This window comes from Glossina fuscipes, unplaced genomic scaffold (genome assembly GCF_014805625.2).
Source record: "Glossina fuscipes isolate IAEA_lab_2018 unplaced genomic scaffold, Yale_Gfus_2 133, whole genome shotgun sequence".
NCBI lineage: Eukaryota > Metazoa > Arthropoda > Insecta > Diptera > Glossinidae > Glossina > Glossina fuscipes.
In genome coordinates, this window is record NW_023998476.1 from 841,742 (window position 1) to 856,315 (window position 14,574).

A 14,574-nucleotide genomic window follows, 5' to 3' on the forward strand; every position below is an offset into this window, starting at 1 on the left:
TTGATTTAAAGATTTTAAGAGAATCATTGCAAATAAAAATTCTGCCAAATCCTTGTTTAAGTACTTGCTATTCGCAAAGTAGCGAAGATTTACGTTATTTTATACCGAGTATTGTAGGTATGCACGTTTAGGCCAACATTCTCTCACAAGATTATAAATATGCACAAACTTAGGTATGTTTATCTTACTATTTCTTTATAACACCCACTAGCTATTTTGGCTGATGTTTTTACTTTTATAATTGTGCCTATGAGGTTCATAATTTGTTTCTCGCAACAGCCGGCTTATATATATAAATATAAATTTTAATGAAAATTTATTCACAGTCATTATAGTTACGGTTGTTATAGCCCACATCACTTGTGATACGGGGTATATTAAGTTTATGAAGACTTACGTAACACGTAGAAGAGCTTACGGTAGACCCATCTTTTATTACACCGATCTAAGCCTGTCTGCTCAGTCTGTCTGTCCTTCTGATGTTTGTCCATGTACAGGTCACAATGATAAAATTTGGTACAGTGACATGTTTTCGCGCAAGGACATACGCTATTGAAAACTCTTTGACTCGGTCTACTTTTTCGACACCTCCTCATATAACGACTTATTTTGAAAAAATTTTAATTTTCGTACGAAAGATTTGGATCGGCCGGGGCAATTTTTTGGATTGTTTAGAGCATCTAATGGTCGGCCCCCTCTCGACTTCTTGTTTTTTTTCTTTTCATCTAATAAACACATTCAACCGACCTTTTTGCATACAAAACTTTAAATAACAATAATCATAAATATTAGTCAGCGTGCTTGATAAGCAAAAAGAAACGGCAGCGGGTTAAGTGAAAAAAATTGATGTGAATTAATTTTAACAAATAGGCAAAGAAACATTAGAAAGACACATTATCCAAATTTATAAGCAATAAATATATAGTTAATAAATTTATTTACAAAACAAATCAATATTTTAAAGCAAAAGATTCTGTACCTACCGCAGGCTTATCAAGGCAAGGGAAAGTAAAGAAAGTGTCGCATGAACTATAAATTCCCTCGGTAAACAAGATTAGCGAAACCAATATAGCTTTAAAAATACACGACTTTAAAAGCTTTTCATAACTATCGAACTATGCTTTGTATTTTTTTGTTCCCCTTTATCTGTGCCGACTGCGTTAGAAAACAAGTGAAATCCGTTCGCCAGCTAATATTTAAAAATTGTTGCGCTTTTGGGAATAATTTTTACTTTATCTTATTACTTATGTCTTGATCGGATATGTTGTTCATATTAAGAGTTTATGTATTATTTTCCGTTTTGCTTCTGTTCTGCGTGTGTTGCAGCCATTGCTTACAGGTGTCGACGTATTTTTATGTGTGCGCTAATGCCATAGCCTTATATTTCAAGCATACAATAGGACACTTGCATTGCTTGCGTAAGTATATACATATTGCATTATGTTCCGAAGCCTATTAATTAAGGCACAAAAAAAAGCTGTGGAACTGTGAGTGTTACGAATTCCATCTAAGATAGGCACAGCTTAAGAGCTCTATTAAGTTTTTCTATCGCTTATAACACATCAAAAGCCCTTCATAACAGGCAAAATTGGAATAGGAAGGAAGGGTAAAAGAGAGAAAGTCGTCTACAGTACCAGCGTTATTACTACATCTTTGATTTAAAAGTCGTAGTAGTGGTAGCGCACTTAACGTAAGTTCTGTACACCAAAGATATAATTATGTCTTTACTTAACGAAGCAGCAAAAGGAGCATAAGGCATACACATATTGCCCTTTGTTGGTAAAATCACGAAGAGGTGTTTTACGAGCTCTACAAAGTATATCTACTTCCGACCAGTATCAAATGTTGAATCGATTTAAACACATCCTTCTGTGCAATGTCTATGACAAGCGCTCTGCCGCCTCAAATTTCGTGATCCATGGACACTCTTCCCGTACAACGTGAGCTGAGAACACTTCTGCCTTAAAAAACAAAAAGATTATTTTTTACTTGCATTAACATGCTACAACTTCTAGACCACCCAGTACAAGTGGTGCATATAGAAAGTTTGGTCATAGCCTAGCACATTAGAATTCGGCTTTCTACACCCACAATTCAGATGGAGTTTGAAATTATTTGAAAAGTCGCGATTTGAATGACGAAGGCTTCAAGGTTTTTAGCACTGAGGTAGGTACAGAAAGCAGTTTCGTTTTGAAATTCTAGGTTCACTTTAAAAATATACATAAATGTACAAATCAGACAAAGGTTTTAATATTCCGTATCACTTTTAACTATTGTTTTTAATACGATATCAAAAACATATAACGAAGCTATGAGAGTAGCATGGCACGTAAGCGCCGTGTGCTACTTGGATATATTTGGTGGCATAACTAAACGTTACTTTTTAAAATGCCGACGTTTCATAGTATCTTCATGCAAAAATTATAAGGGAAATAGCATTACATATGGATGTCTAAGCATTAGATTTAGTACGCAATTGCTACGGTTACAATTGTTAGTTCCTGGATTAAAGCGGGAGGGTGTCATTTGAAGCCACCAACGATATTCTAAGAGAAAGGTTTGGAAATTCGATCGTGAATTTATTAGATAAGCAGGGGGAAGATTTTAAAGCCGAAAGAAGTAATTTTAACTCTCTAAAACTTTACTGTGAACCTCCAGACCATTGGCGTGACCGTTAAGTATTCCTTCACAATGGATAGTATAGTGTAGACTTTATCTCGAACACCTTTCCAGTTTTCTTTGCTTCTTAATAACCCTTATGACGCACCCTGAAGTCGTATTAATTTTGCCAAAGCCATTTTCGACTACCACTTATAATCTCGATATCCCCCTTGGTGACGAGAACTCTCCGCGATGATTTCAGCAAAATCACGTTTTCACGAGATGTTAGAGAGATCTCGCTTTGTCCAAGAAATAGCCTTCTAAAATTGCCATGTATGTGTATTATTACGCTGCAGAATGGCTATGAGTAGAATGTTTGTTTCTTTACTAATGGAAACGGCTCTTCGGGGTGTCCATGGTGGATATTCATTTTCTCATTTTGATACTGCATGTATAGTGGAGCAATTGGGGAGCATTGTCTTGCTCAGTGAGGTTTACCGGTTATTGTTACGCATTTAAATAACACATCATAGGATACCGTGGAATTAATTTATATATGCAGATTTTCACGTAGAAACAATGAAGACATTCTTAGTCCCCTTTCCTTGCACGTTAACCAAATGGCAGTGATATGTACCACAACCTTAACGCAGCAGCATAGATTAAAAAAAAAAAGATGATTGCTTTTAAATTCAATTCTATATAAAGAAGTTTTATAGCAGTCAAGGCTAATGAATGGCATATAAAAAAATTTTCACCATTTACCTTGTGGCAGGCTTGCTGATGGTTATTCATGGTATTTGATAACTGCATCTTTGTGCGTTACATGTAATTAAGCTGACACTGCGCAGCGGTTCACAAGGATCGTAATTCATGTTTTTGAGAGACAAAAGTGCAGACACATTGCCAGGCGGATAAAAGGAAGCTGACCCTCCTTCCCTGTGGGGGAAAACTTTCTTCCTTCTGTCCGGTTAAGTCTGATTAAGACTGCATAAGGCAAACAATTAAGACTAAGGTAAACAACAGAAATGTTAGCTGTTTAGTCTTCACTATCTTTGCAACTATGAAGTGAAAGTAGGCTGTGAAAACGATTTAATAGTTATTAAATGAATACATAATATTCGGTCATGACCAAACCTCTTATACCCATCACCGTTATCCCAAAAAGAGACAAAAAAAATTAAAGGAACTAAATTTTCACGGCGCGGCTGATTTTTTCCATTTTCAAAATAAAAGTCTACGTGCCATAGACGTATATCCTTTGAAAAGTTCGGTTTACTTCATTTTCGCTATCGGGAGAACGTTTATCGTAGATACTACACTGCTAGGCAGATGGGATGATAGACAAATGGACAAAGGGATGCGTTTAAGTGCATTTGAAATTTGAAACTGAAGAGTTCATATATTTTATAGCGTTTGTGAAACTCGTTTCTGCGTTTATATAAAGGTCCTGAAAAAAACTTCAATTTTGGTATACTATTACATTGGGTAGGCACGATTTTTTTCATTTTTCTACAATTACTGCAACATCGCCCATAGAACATGCATTCAAATTTTTGGATATTTATCAGCTATAGCTTATGAGTAACGAGCAAAGAACCAGTTGCTTTTGAAAAGCAGAGATGTTTCCAGTTTACGTGGACTGTGGGCGTGCCCTTCGATACCAACCTGCGTGAAAGAACTTCTTCTGGGGCTGTCAAATTTAAAGTTGATAGCTTTATTTTGGGAGAATGTTTACAGCGGGCATTACACAGACGGACAGTCAGGGAGATACACAGACGGACATGCTTAGATCGATTCAAAATTCGATGTCGATCAAAACAATGTACACTTTATGCGGTCTCCGAAGCCTCCTTCTGGGCGTTGCCAACGTTTTGACAGAATGAATATATACCCCATCCTTTGGTGATGGGTATAAAAAATTATTACTCATAGTTTCCGGTGTTTGTTTGCATTCAACAAATTTAAAGGTAAAACTTAATCATCTACGTTGTTTAACAGGTAAGTAAATTGTTTCTTTTCGCTTGTGAATATTTGTCAGGTGACCCACCTCTATTTAATTTTAATAAATATTTGCGGTAGATTTTGATCAATTAATTAAACGCTTACTTATACATGTATGCATAAATGCAAGTAAAATTTTAGCTAATTGGTAAGATAGTCCCAACGTGTGTATTAGAACAAATTTGTTAACACAGAAACCATGATTAGAAAGTCAACAAAGAACAATCTGGGAATTGTTTTTTGTTTTTCCTTTTTTGTAGAAAAAAATTTTTAATTTCAAAACAAACAAAGATTGCATTAAATGTTGTCAGCATAAATTCAACACCTGATAAAACATATGTATATACACATAATATACACAGTCAAATGGAAGTAAATAACATAAATAACAACCATATAAAACCCACATTTAAAAGCAAATGCAACTAAAATAGGAAAAAGAAAAAAAAAAGAAAAATAAAATAAGGAAAATAAAATAAAATACAATTGCAGCAACGATATAAGTATGTAGGAGACAAGCTAAATAGAGACAGAGAAATGTTAGTTGAAATGGACTGATAAACTGACTACTGCATATGTGTGCAAATATATTTGAATGTGTGTATGTACATCTATTCTAGAATACATTTGAAGAAGTCATCAAATCACACCTTAAATCAACAAACTAAAGCACTGACAAAAGTTAAGTTAGTCCAAGTGTTTATGCGACGATGATGATGACGACTGAGACGACTCAGACTAAGTTAGACAAAGACAGTGAAAAATGATTCATATGTATGTTTAATATTTAAACATATGTATGACACACAATTTCATGCACTTGCATATGAATACATGAAAAACATCATCATCAATATGTATGTGGGCATGTGCTTGTGCATGAAAGTTTAAGCAAACACATCTATGTGAACAGAGTAAATTATACGCTTAGAGTCAAATATGTGTGCGTATAGAAGGCAACGACGATTGCATTTATATTTTATATACGTGTATATATGTATGCATGTATGTATGTATATATGTATGTATAGGAAACCAAAAAACCTAAACGATATAATTCAAAAGTTAAATATTAAAAATATATGTGCATACATTGTATTCGTAACTCTGAACATTGTACGCTACACATAAGAACAATCGTATGTAGTTACTGCTGGTAGCGAGAAATCATTTTTAATGATTTATTCGAAAATAAACGGGCAAAGACTACAAACCCCAAGTGTGTGTATACACATACATACAAGTAGAAAGATGGATGAAAAAAATAACATATGGGCAGGATTACAAATTAAAGAGCGTCAGTTTTCAACTTGAAGTGTTAACTAAGGCGACGGCAAAGGGGTTAAGTGTATAAAGCATTTTATGACTGCAATTTCTATTACAACAAAAATACAAAAATGTTTTCCTTAATTAATCTAAGAAAGACGTAAATTAAGGGAAAACTCATCCTGGTTTAGGATGAATTTTGCATTCCCATCGCCACATGCTCCTTTCGATTTTGTTTTTTGCTTGTTCTAAGTGCAAGTGTATCGATGCAGATTTCAGATACATGCATGATTCTTTTAATTGAGATCTGCTACCAAGCTGATAACAATTTCTGAAACTCTTTCAAGACTTTTATAGGTTTCTGATTAGAAATTCGTGTTTGAAGGCTTAAGACCGCATTGAATGGTTATTTCTGGGCGTTAGTCAGTCAATGCTTTGCAGTACTTATTTGTGTGTTCATCAACATCCTCTCATTCTTTCTCTTTCTCTCTCGCTCTCTAATACTTTGTAAAAACATATTTATATATGTATATAATAACAACAACGTATAAATTAAATTTTCAAAATAATACCTTGGCATTCCCCTGGTGTGGAGTATGATAATGCGAGAATGTTACGGTAAAAGTAATCGACCACGAAAAGATAAATTGTAACACGTGCATACATACGTATATAGGTGATAAGTACAATTTTTAACTGGCGCTGCCGCACGCATATACCGCATATATATTAAAGCTTTTTCCCTCTTTATGTAAATTTTATTTTATCGGTGTTTGTTTTGGAAAATTTCTTAACATAATTCTAATAAAAAGTCACATTTGTTACAGTTTAATATCGATGTGATTAGTTATAGTTTTAAGTTTTTATATGTTATTTAATGATATAGGGCAAAGAAAAAAAAACCAGTTTAAATTTCGAACAAATTAATGGGGCGATAATTAAGATAAATTCCGCTGACACCTTTTTATATAAGAGAGATAAAAAAGAACAAAGAATTCTTATGGAGCAAGTTACGGAAATATTAAAGAAATGATAATTAGACAAATCGTTATGAAGTTTCGGAGGTAAATAAATAAAAAACCTATAGTTAACCTAAGGTGGGCAGGAGATATGCATCATTCAGTAGATGTGCTCGTGTAGTGGATGATCCTTATTGTAAACTGCACTGTAGGTCGTTTTGTATAGAAACGATCGGCGGAAATCCTACAAAGAACGCTTGTACATAAAGCTGAGATGGGGCCAGCTCTTTAGAACTGCCTATCATCCGATCTTCTCTTCATCGATCGATATTTCCCGCTACTAACATATAAATATAGTCTATTATAAAGAAATTCCTATCTAAATATGGAAAAGACCATCTTGTCTGTTTAAATTTCATGTCATTTCGATCGATTTTATTATTTTCGACAAAGTGAGAAATCCGAATTTTTGATGGGAAACAAACACTGCCTTGAGAAATGTTACGGCAACGCTTCTCCGAAGGGATCGACTATTTGACGATGACTTGCTGATTTTGAATGGACACTAATGATGTCGAATGAAATGGACGCCTAAAGGGTTTGCTTACAGCAGAATAAATAAAAACGGCATTCAAAGTTATTCCCGGTAACTGAAAAGTGAAGTTTCAAGAGATAGCTGACATCCTGAAGGTATTAAAAAAGCGCATTGTACGCGTGATTTTCCATAAAATGAACGGATCGTGTTCCAAATATGTACTGCTTTTACTTGCAGTAGTATATGCACATCTTTTCAAAAATCAATGACCGCAGGGACAAGCTCGCATATATACAACTTCGTCCCCGCGCCTTCCCATCCGTCCAGTCCCTAACGCTTGTTATGTGTTTGTAAATCTAAAAAACCATGCCCCTGAGAAAAGATTTGAGTAAAATGCTAGCGTCATCCCCTCTGCGCGACAGATCGTTCTACAAAGAAGTTGAAGAAACTTTGATTTGACTGCATCAACCTTAAAGCAGACTGTCTGGGTGAATAAGATTGAATTTTGCAAGATAAGTAATTCTTCTGCTTACTAAGTCTCGGTATGGACCGATGTATATATGCATGTGTCGCTATTTAGGTTTTTGTGGTCAATTACTTTTACCCTAATATTATGACAAAACCTTCCTCAGTAGAATAAATCTGGTTTCAAATTTATTTTACAATTAAAATATCTTCGTTTTTCATTAAAACAAAAAAACACTGTTCAATCGAAACCGCACAGCCCTTGATTTAAAAGATTAAATTTGGCCTTCAATATCTTCGTAATAAAATCTATCTGTCAAGCTTGTAAATTAGCTACATCGTCCAAAATTGTCAAAAATTCACGTTTTAAAGGAGATGGAGTACGCGAATATGTCTTCGAATTGTTCCCATTAACTAGAACGTTCTGCCACCGCTAATTTATACCTAATTGGAGATGTATACGGTATACACAATACGATGTACGATCGATATTTCGATTTCTATTTTATGTTGCAAATAACTACTGGATGTATGAATATGATTCCGTTCTCCTTTGAGGCGAGAAGGCAAGTAGTATAGTAGAGTGCTCAATAGAAATCTGAGGTTTTCATCTGAAACTCCTATTTTTGAGTTGTACGTGACTGTGTTTTTTTCTTTTTTTGTGTTACGACCAGCCACTCAGAGGATACGCCCTGTACTTGCGGGCATTGTGGTGATCAGGAAAAGTCATAGGACGAGAGGTATGGAGTAAGTTAGTAGGCATGCACCAAATAGTTTCTTGAAGTTTTGAGATATAAATTTTATGTCACAAAATCCCGTTTGCGTGTTTAAACGTTTGTGTGTTTAAACGTTTCCTTTGTGTCTACGATGATACCGTAATGTAGACTCCCTTTTGGCTCAAAAAGATCGGTTATTCATATTTATGTTCCTTTTAAAGACGCCAGAAACAGTGCATAGCCTTTTTGCCATTTTTATATAATAATCCGTCAATTTTACAAAAAAAATCGGGACTTAAAATTGTTCACAAATAGAGGGTTCGGGCGAAGTCGAAAACGTTTTGCTTCTTATTTCCACCAGGAGTCAGCGAAATTATGCTTGAAAAAAATCCCAATCGCAGAACGACGCCGACATACACAATATTTTAGAATCATTGCCTGATGCTGTTTACAAGGTTACGTCTTCAAGCCTTTTACACGTCCAATCTTGACAAATTCCTCAAATTATTTGACAGTATTTGTTTTGAACAGTAGTTTCATTATTTTTCGGGTAAGGAAAAAACCAGGCATTGTACGAAACAATAATGTACTACTAGTGAGGGTCTCAGACTAAAAAACACGGGCATGTAACATAGGAAAAGAATATTGTGACAATATCGAAGAGATTATGGTCAAGATTATGGTTTGTCACTTAAGAACCGTTCTCCACGCAACGGCATTCATTCTATTAGTGCGAACTAGGCACGGGGTAAGGTAATGATGGGAAAACCTTTTCTCTTGTTGAAAACTGACTAGTGGGCAATGATACGTTCTTTCCAGCCTATTTTGAAGTTCATGCTTAAAAGTTCTTTCAGAATAACGTAAAAAAGGGACAGGGAAATATTCCTTACATCTCTTAACCGCTATATGTTGCATACAAAAGATATATCAAAATGCGAACAAGTTTTAGAATTATGCAAAAACCAAGCCGATGTAAAATCAGGCTAAAAAGAAAGACAGGGAGATAATAATATCAGCGTGTTTTTTTTTTCTTAGCCAAATATATGATGCATTTGGAGTTTACTCTCCCACTTTCAAGTATTTCCAGTGAATAATTCAAAACAATAATCAGCTGTAATGTTGTACAAGAAATTCTAGCAGTTGATGGGATTCTGTTTCTCTCTGAGAAACTTATTGCTTTTGTTATGAAAAAGTATCTTTAAGATACTTCTTACACAAGTAAACATTTATCTTGTTTTTATCATATATACATACACAAACGCACTCGCTCACTCTCTCTTTCTCTCTCTCTCTCTCTCTGGTCTAATGAAGGCAAGAGTACTGCACACATAAATAGAACCAGCATGGAAGGCAATGCACCCCAACCTGTAAGCGAATTCATCTATAGACATATGTACATGTTTACGGAATTCGCTGCATTAAACATTTCTATGTACTTTTCATATCTCATCAATGAGCCACTCTTGGCAAACAGTTTGTTTCAGTTACTGCCCGGGAACGGTTGGTGTAAGCGCTTGAATTGTTCGCGATATGTTTATACAGATGTAGTGAAGAGAGAATTGTGTAGATCAAGTCTAGTGTGATGAAATGAAAATAATTAAAAAAAAAAAAAAAATATTAATTGAAATAAAATTTAAAATTATTAAAATATAAGAGAGAAAAAAGATTTGCGAAAAAATTTTTTTGTTTACCAAAACTAAAAATATTATCCGAAATAAATTTGAAAACAACCCCCAAAGGAAATAGAAAACCGCCATTAAGAGCCTAAGCCTGTTAACGGGACGCTCGCTTGTCTGCAAATTGTATATAAAAAATATGTGTATTTCTACATATGTAACAGCATACACGGCATACAGAGGTATATGAAGAAATACATAAACGAGTGTATATGTGTACCGGTACGCAACTTAACGTAAGGTAAGGCCTTACAGCAAAGAAACATAGATCTGATCCTAAAAATAAACGTTTCTCTTTAAAGGAAAAGAAACATACATAACTAAAAATTTGTGTATTAGTTTACGTGCACTACATACATATGCACATGCAAACGCACGTATAAAGTTTTGCATTAAAAATATTTACAGATTAATATTAATGTTCAAGTAAAATGCTTATGATTACAGTTAGTGTGCGTGCTATTGTATTACTCATGTCTTGAACGCGTTATCGTCTTTGAGTAAAGAAGAAAAAGAAAATTATACATTTATACACCTACGTACATATATATACACTGTGTACTGAATGAGAGTATTTTGAAAATTGTGTAAGAAAAAAAAAAAAAAATTAAAAAATTGAAACGAAGTTCAAGTGGAAAAATTTTAAATTTTGTGTTCATTGCATTTAATATAAAAAAAGAAGCCAGAAAGGCAATCCAGTTTAAAACGGATGCTAAAAGAAAAACCTATTAACTTTAAGAATTAGAATAAAAAAAAGTCGCCGCCCAAAAGGATACACGAGGTTTGTACGAGATTTGTTTTTCTTATTTATCGATTAAGAAACTGTTCTTAAAAGCCTTAATAAGTTAAATGCGAGATGCCCGGCGGGAAGGGTTGTCTTACCGGTTGGTTAAGTAGTCGAGAAAGTGGTCCTGTCCGAACCATTAGCAATAGCGTTCTTGCATGAGCCAGCGGGTGTCAATTGTAACAAATTTCACCAAAATATTTCCAAGAATTGCAGACTGTATGTTGAACACACTCAACGTATATGTGAAAACTTTCAGAAACATATTAGTTTGTTTATGGCAGAGCAGAGTTTGAAGCAGGGGGCCACGTAGCTTCACTTCAGTCCCTATATGTTAGAGGTTTAGTTCGAAAAAAATAACTAATCCAAGAAGTATTGAAACCGGTCCCTTAATCTATTTGCCGTTTGTTTTTTTAGATTTTTCCAATGATTTGGTCCATTAATCGCAAGTTCGAAGGAAATTATGGATAAAGGTTCGTTCGTCTTTGCATCCATTTTTTGGATCAATTTTTTTCATTTCATCATAGAGGATGCCTATATACATCGGTGAACAGTTCCAAGGACTGAGTAACAAATGAATATCTTTTTGCCGAATTCGATGCTGTTTCATAACGGAGTCTGCTTTTTTGCAAAATTGCGTGTATATGATAATGAAAACAGGGCTCGGCTTCCGTAATCATGATGTCATTTAATCTAAACCTTCTAATAAGGAACCCAGCTCTCTCATGCCAAAATTCTTATGTACAGTAGTAAATAACTTAATTGAATTGGATATCTTTAGGATGACAGCGATCTCTTGCAGATTCCCTTTTCGATTATCGAAGACGAAAGTCGAGAAGAAATAAAAAATTCAGGCTTTGTTTAATGTTTTTTGGTGTAAATACAACTTTAAGGCTGCCATTGCTTTCCACATCACCGGTGTCTGCGTAACCTTAGTAAGTCACTGTAGAAGTATGGTTATCGAAGGACTAGAATTTCCAAAGTACTTTCTAAGCTAAGCTAGAGGCCTTGAACTTCACACTTTCCGATCAAAAAACAATGTAGATATGAATATTTGGAAATAAGAAAAGCAGCTTCGCTAACCAGATCAATGTACCTCGAGACACGAATAATTTAAATTATATAAAACTTTGACAGACGTCACTTGACGTTCGTGTCACTTTCTAAATTTGATATGGACTTCTTGAAGGACAGGAAATAATTGATGGGTAGTGCTGGTAATTATTGATCGCTATTTTTTATTCTTTAATCATGTATAGCAATTTTGCTCATCAAAGGTATGGAAAATTTTCCCGTCGACCAGCAATAACGCGCTAGTTATAAATTTCACTTTAAGCGAAACTATAATTATCTTTCCTTTACTACGCCTATTTTACTAAACCCAGCAAAAACCTTAACAACTTCATTTATATGTTTTTGTTGTTGCTTCTTAAAATGATTACTACTTTTGTAAAATCTTAACCGCAGACTATTATGAGTTCTGTCATAGTCAATTACCTGCAATTATCTACGTACTACGTACTTCCAAGCGATTATACAATACATCAACTGAACCCACACATTCACGTTTTGCCTTGTAATACACGTAATTACTAATTAAACGGTCAAAAAGTTTTTGAAAGAAAGAAAAGCAAAGAAACAAAAAGAAAATAAGTAAGAAAATTATATCTGGCTTGAGACGAGTTTTAGGATATATATTCATTGTGGGTCATGTGGCGTAAAATATTTTCATTAAAATAGTTAACACATGCGACTTGTTTGTATACACAGTATATATTATATATAAACCTGTGTTTATTGCAACACTTAACATGTATGCATATATAGATGTTGTAACAATCATTTCTAATACAACATATGACATGAATAATGTACGACTTTTAGTTCAACGTTCAGTTCAGGTGGGTTGCTGTTATGGGGTAAAGTAGAACAGATTAAGGGTATCTCCAGAACGACTAGGTTAAGGGAAGTATAACCAAGAAGATTAGACCAAAACACTTCAGCATCTAGATACAGTTGAGCAAGGGGGCGCAAGATCTAAATTATATTTTGGGCGCAACCTATGCTTTAGGACGATGAGAACAAAAAAGGTTCGTTCGCTAGAATTAACAGTTATTCAGGGTATCCTTTAATAGCTGAATATGATTCAGCTTTATATTCTCATTTATTATATTATTTTTTTTTTTTGTCGATGACGAGTCATGTAGAGGATGTCCCTGACGATGACGGTTATGGAGAAAGAAGTGGGGAAAGAGAGATATGGTATGAGAGGTCTACGCGATGTATGGGACCAATTGGTAGATTTTACGTTTTGTCCGACGCAACACCATGCCCATATCCCAAACTATGCAATTAAATATTTTCTATCGTACTAGGAATTGGACTTGCTCGATGTCGATTTTTGAATGGTTTTTAAAACTAGGAGAGTTTATCGGGATGGAAGTTGCAATTATCGTGTTCTTCGAACGTGTTCACTTCTTCCAATAATAAGGCAGCAGAACTCGAACAATGCCCAAAAGAATGATCTTACATTCGTTCACTTTACAATGTGCGGTTATTTTAGTCCCGAAAAGAAGAAAATTTTAGGATTAATTCATGTTAATATTGGGAATACTAAACCAATGAGGATTCTGTTCAAAATATTTCATTATCGAATTGTAGCTTGCGACACTAATAAGGACGAGAGACTATAAGGAAAAGATATGTAAATACTGTACGATTTGAAATGGGTTTAGCTTCCATTGACTGCCTATTGTCGCTGCCATCAGATGCATTCGACGTAAATTTTTGCAGAACGCCGTGGATTCCATTTGGAATAACCGTTTAACTTGCATGAATTTAGTAATAGTTTGCATCTTTGAAGTTAGTGAGTTTTCGGCAATCGATCTTAAGTATATATAAACTTTTCTTTTTATTTCCCTCTTTAAGTGGTCTTGTGACCACTTCTGGGCATTAGTCGAATATTTAGAGCAATGCCGATGGAAAACTACTTACGCTGATGTTAGGAGGAAATGCGAAGAGATTTTACCTTTCGAGTGATGTGTTGACAGATAGACATGTGAAAGAATTTTTTATGAAAGAACGTAACTAAGAAACTAAGCAAAAAATTCGGGTTTTTCATTCGGTAAAAATGCAATGTTTGGCACACCTCGTTCTAATGTACATAGCATAGTTTTTTGATCTTTAAACCACTGGAGTTTCACAAAAAAAAGAAAAAGAAGCGAAGGCCTAAACTTGATGGTGCAGAAATTCGGAAATGAATGAATTTTAACCCTCCCATGTGCTTTCTATCTAAAGAAAATAAGAAAATTATATTTGACTTGTGGCGGATCTTTAGTAACCATCATGTCAAAATAAGAAGTAAAAATTCCAACGTATTTTGTTAATTGAAGGGAAAGTGAATTCGAAAATTCTTATCCTTTAAGAAGCTAAGCGAGATATTTAAGCGTTTAGATCAATATCTAATATGACTTTGCAAGAAGAAGTTGTCTCCTAATTCTTTGCATGATCAGACTCTCTTTCTGTCCTTGGAATCATTTTGCGTTATGGTTAATGTTTGCATAATGCG

General features: G+C 34.5%; 1 protein-coding gene across 5 annotated transcripts in view; it reads left to right on the forward strand.

The window, feature by feature from the left end:
* Positions 1–10,232: 10,232 nt before the first annotated feature.
* The window catches only part of LOC119640907 (roundabout homolog 2), a 201,409-nt gene continuing 197,067 nt past the window's right edge, over positions 10,233–14,574 (forward strand). For 4 of the 5 annotated variants that reach the window (XM_038039242.1, XM_038039243.1, XM_038039239.1 and 1 more), the window contains exon 1: positions 10,831–11,003. The gene's annotated coding sequence lies outside the window, so the exon portion shown is untranslated. Of the gene's footprint in view, positions 10,464–10,830; positions 11,004–14,574 lie in introns of those variants that run through there. The other variant, XM_038039240.1, reaches the window with a different exon arrangement.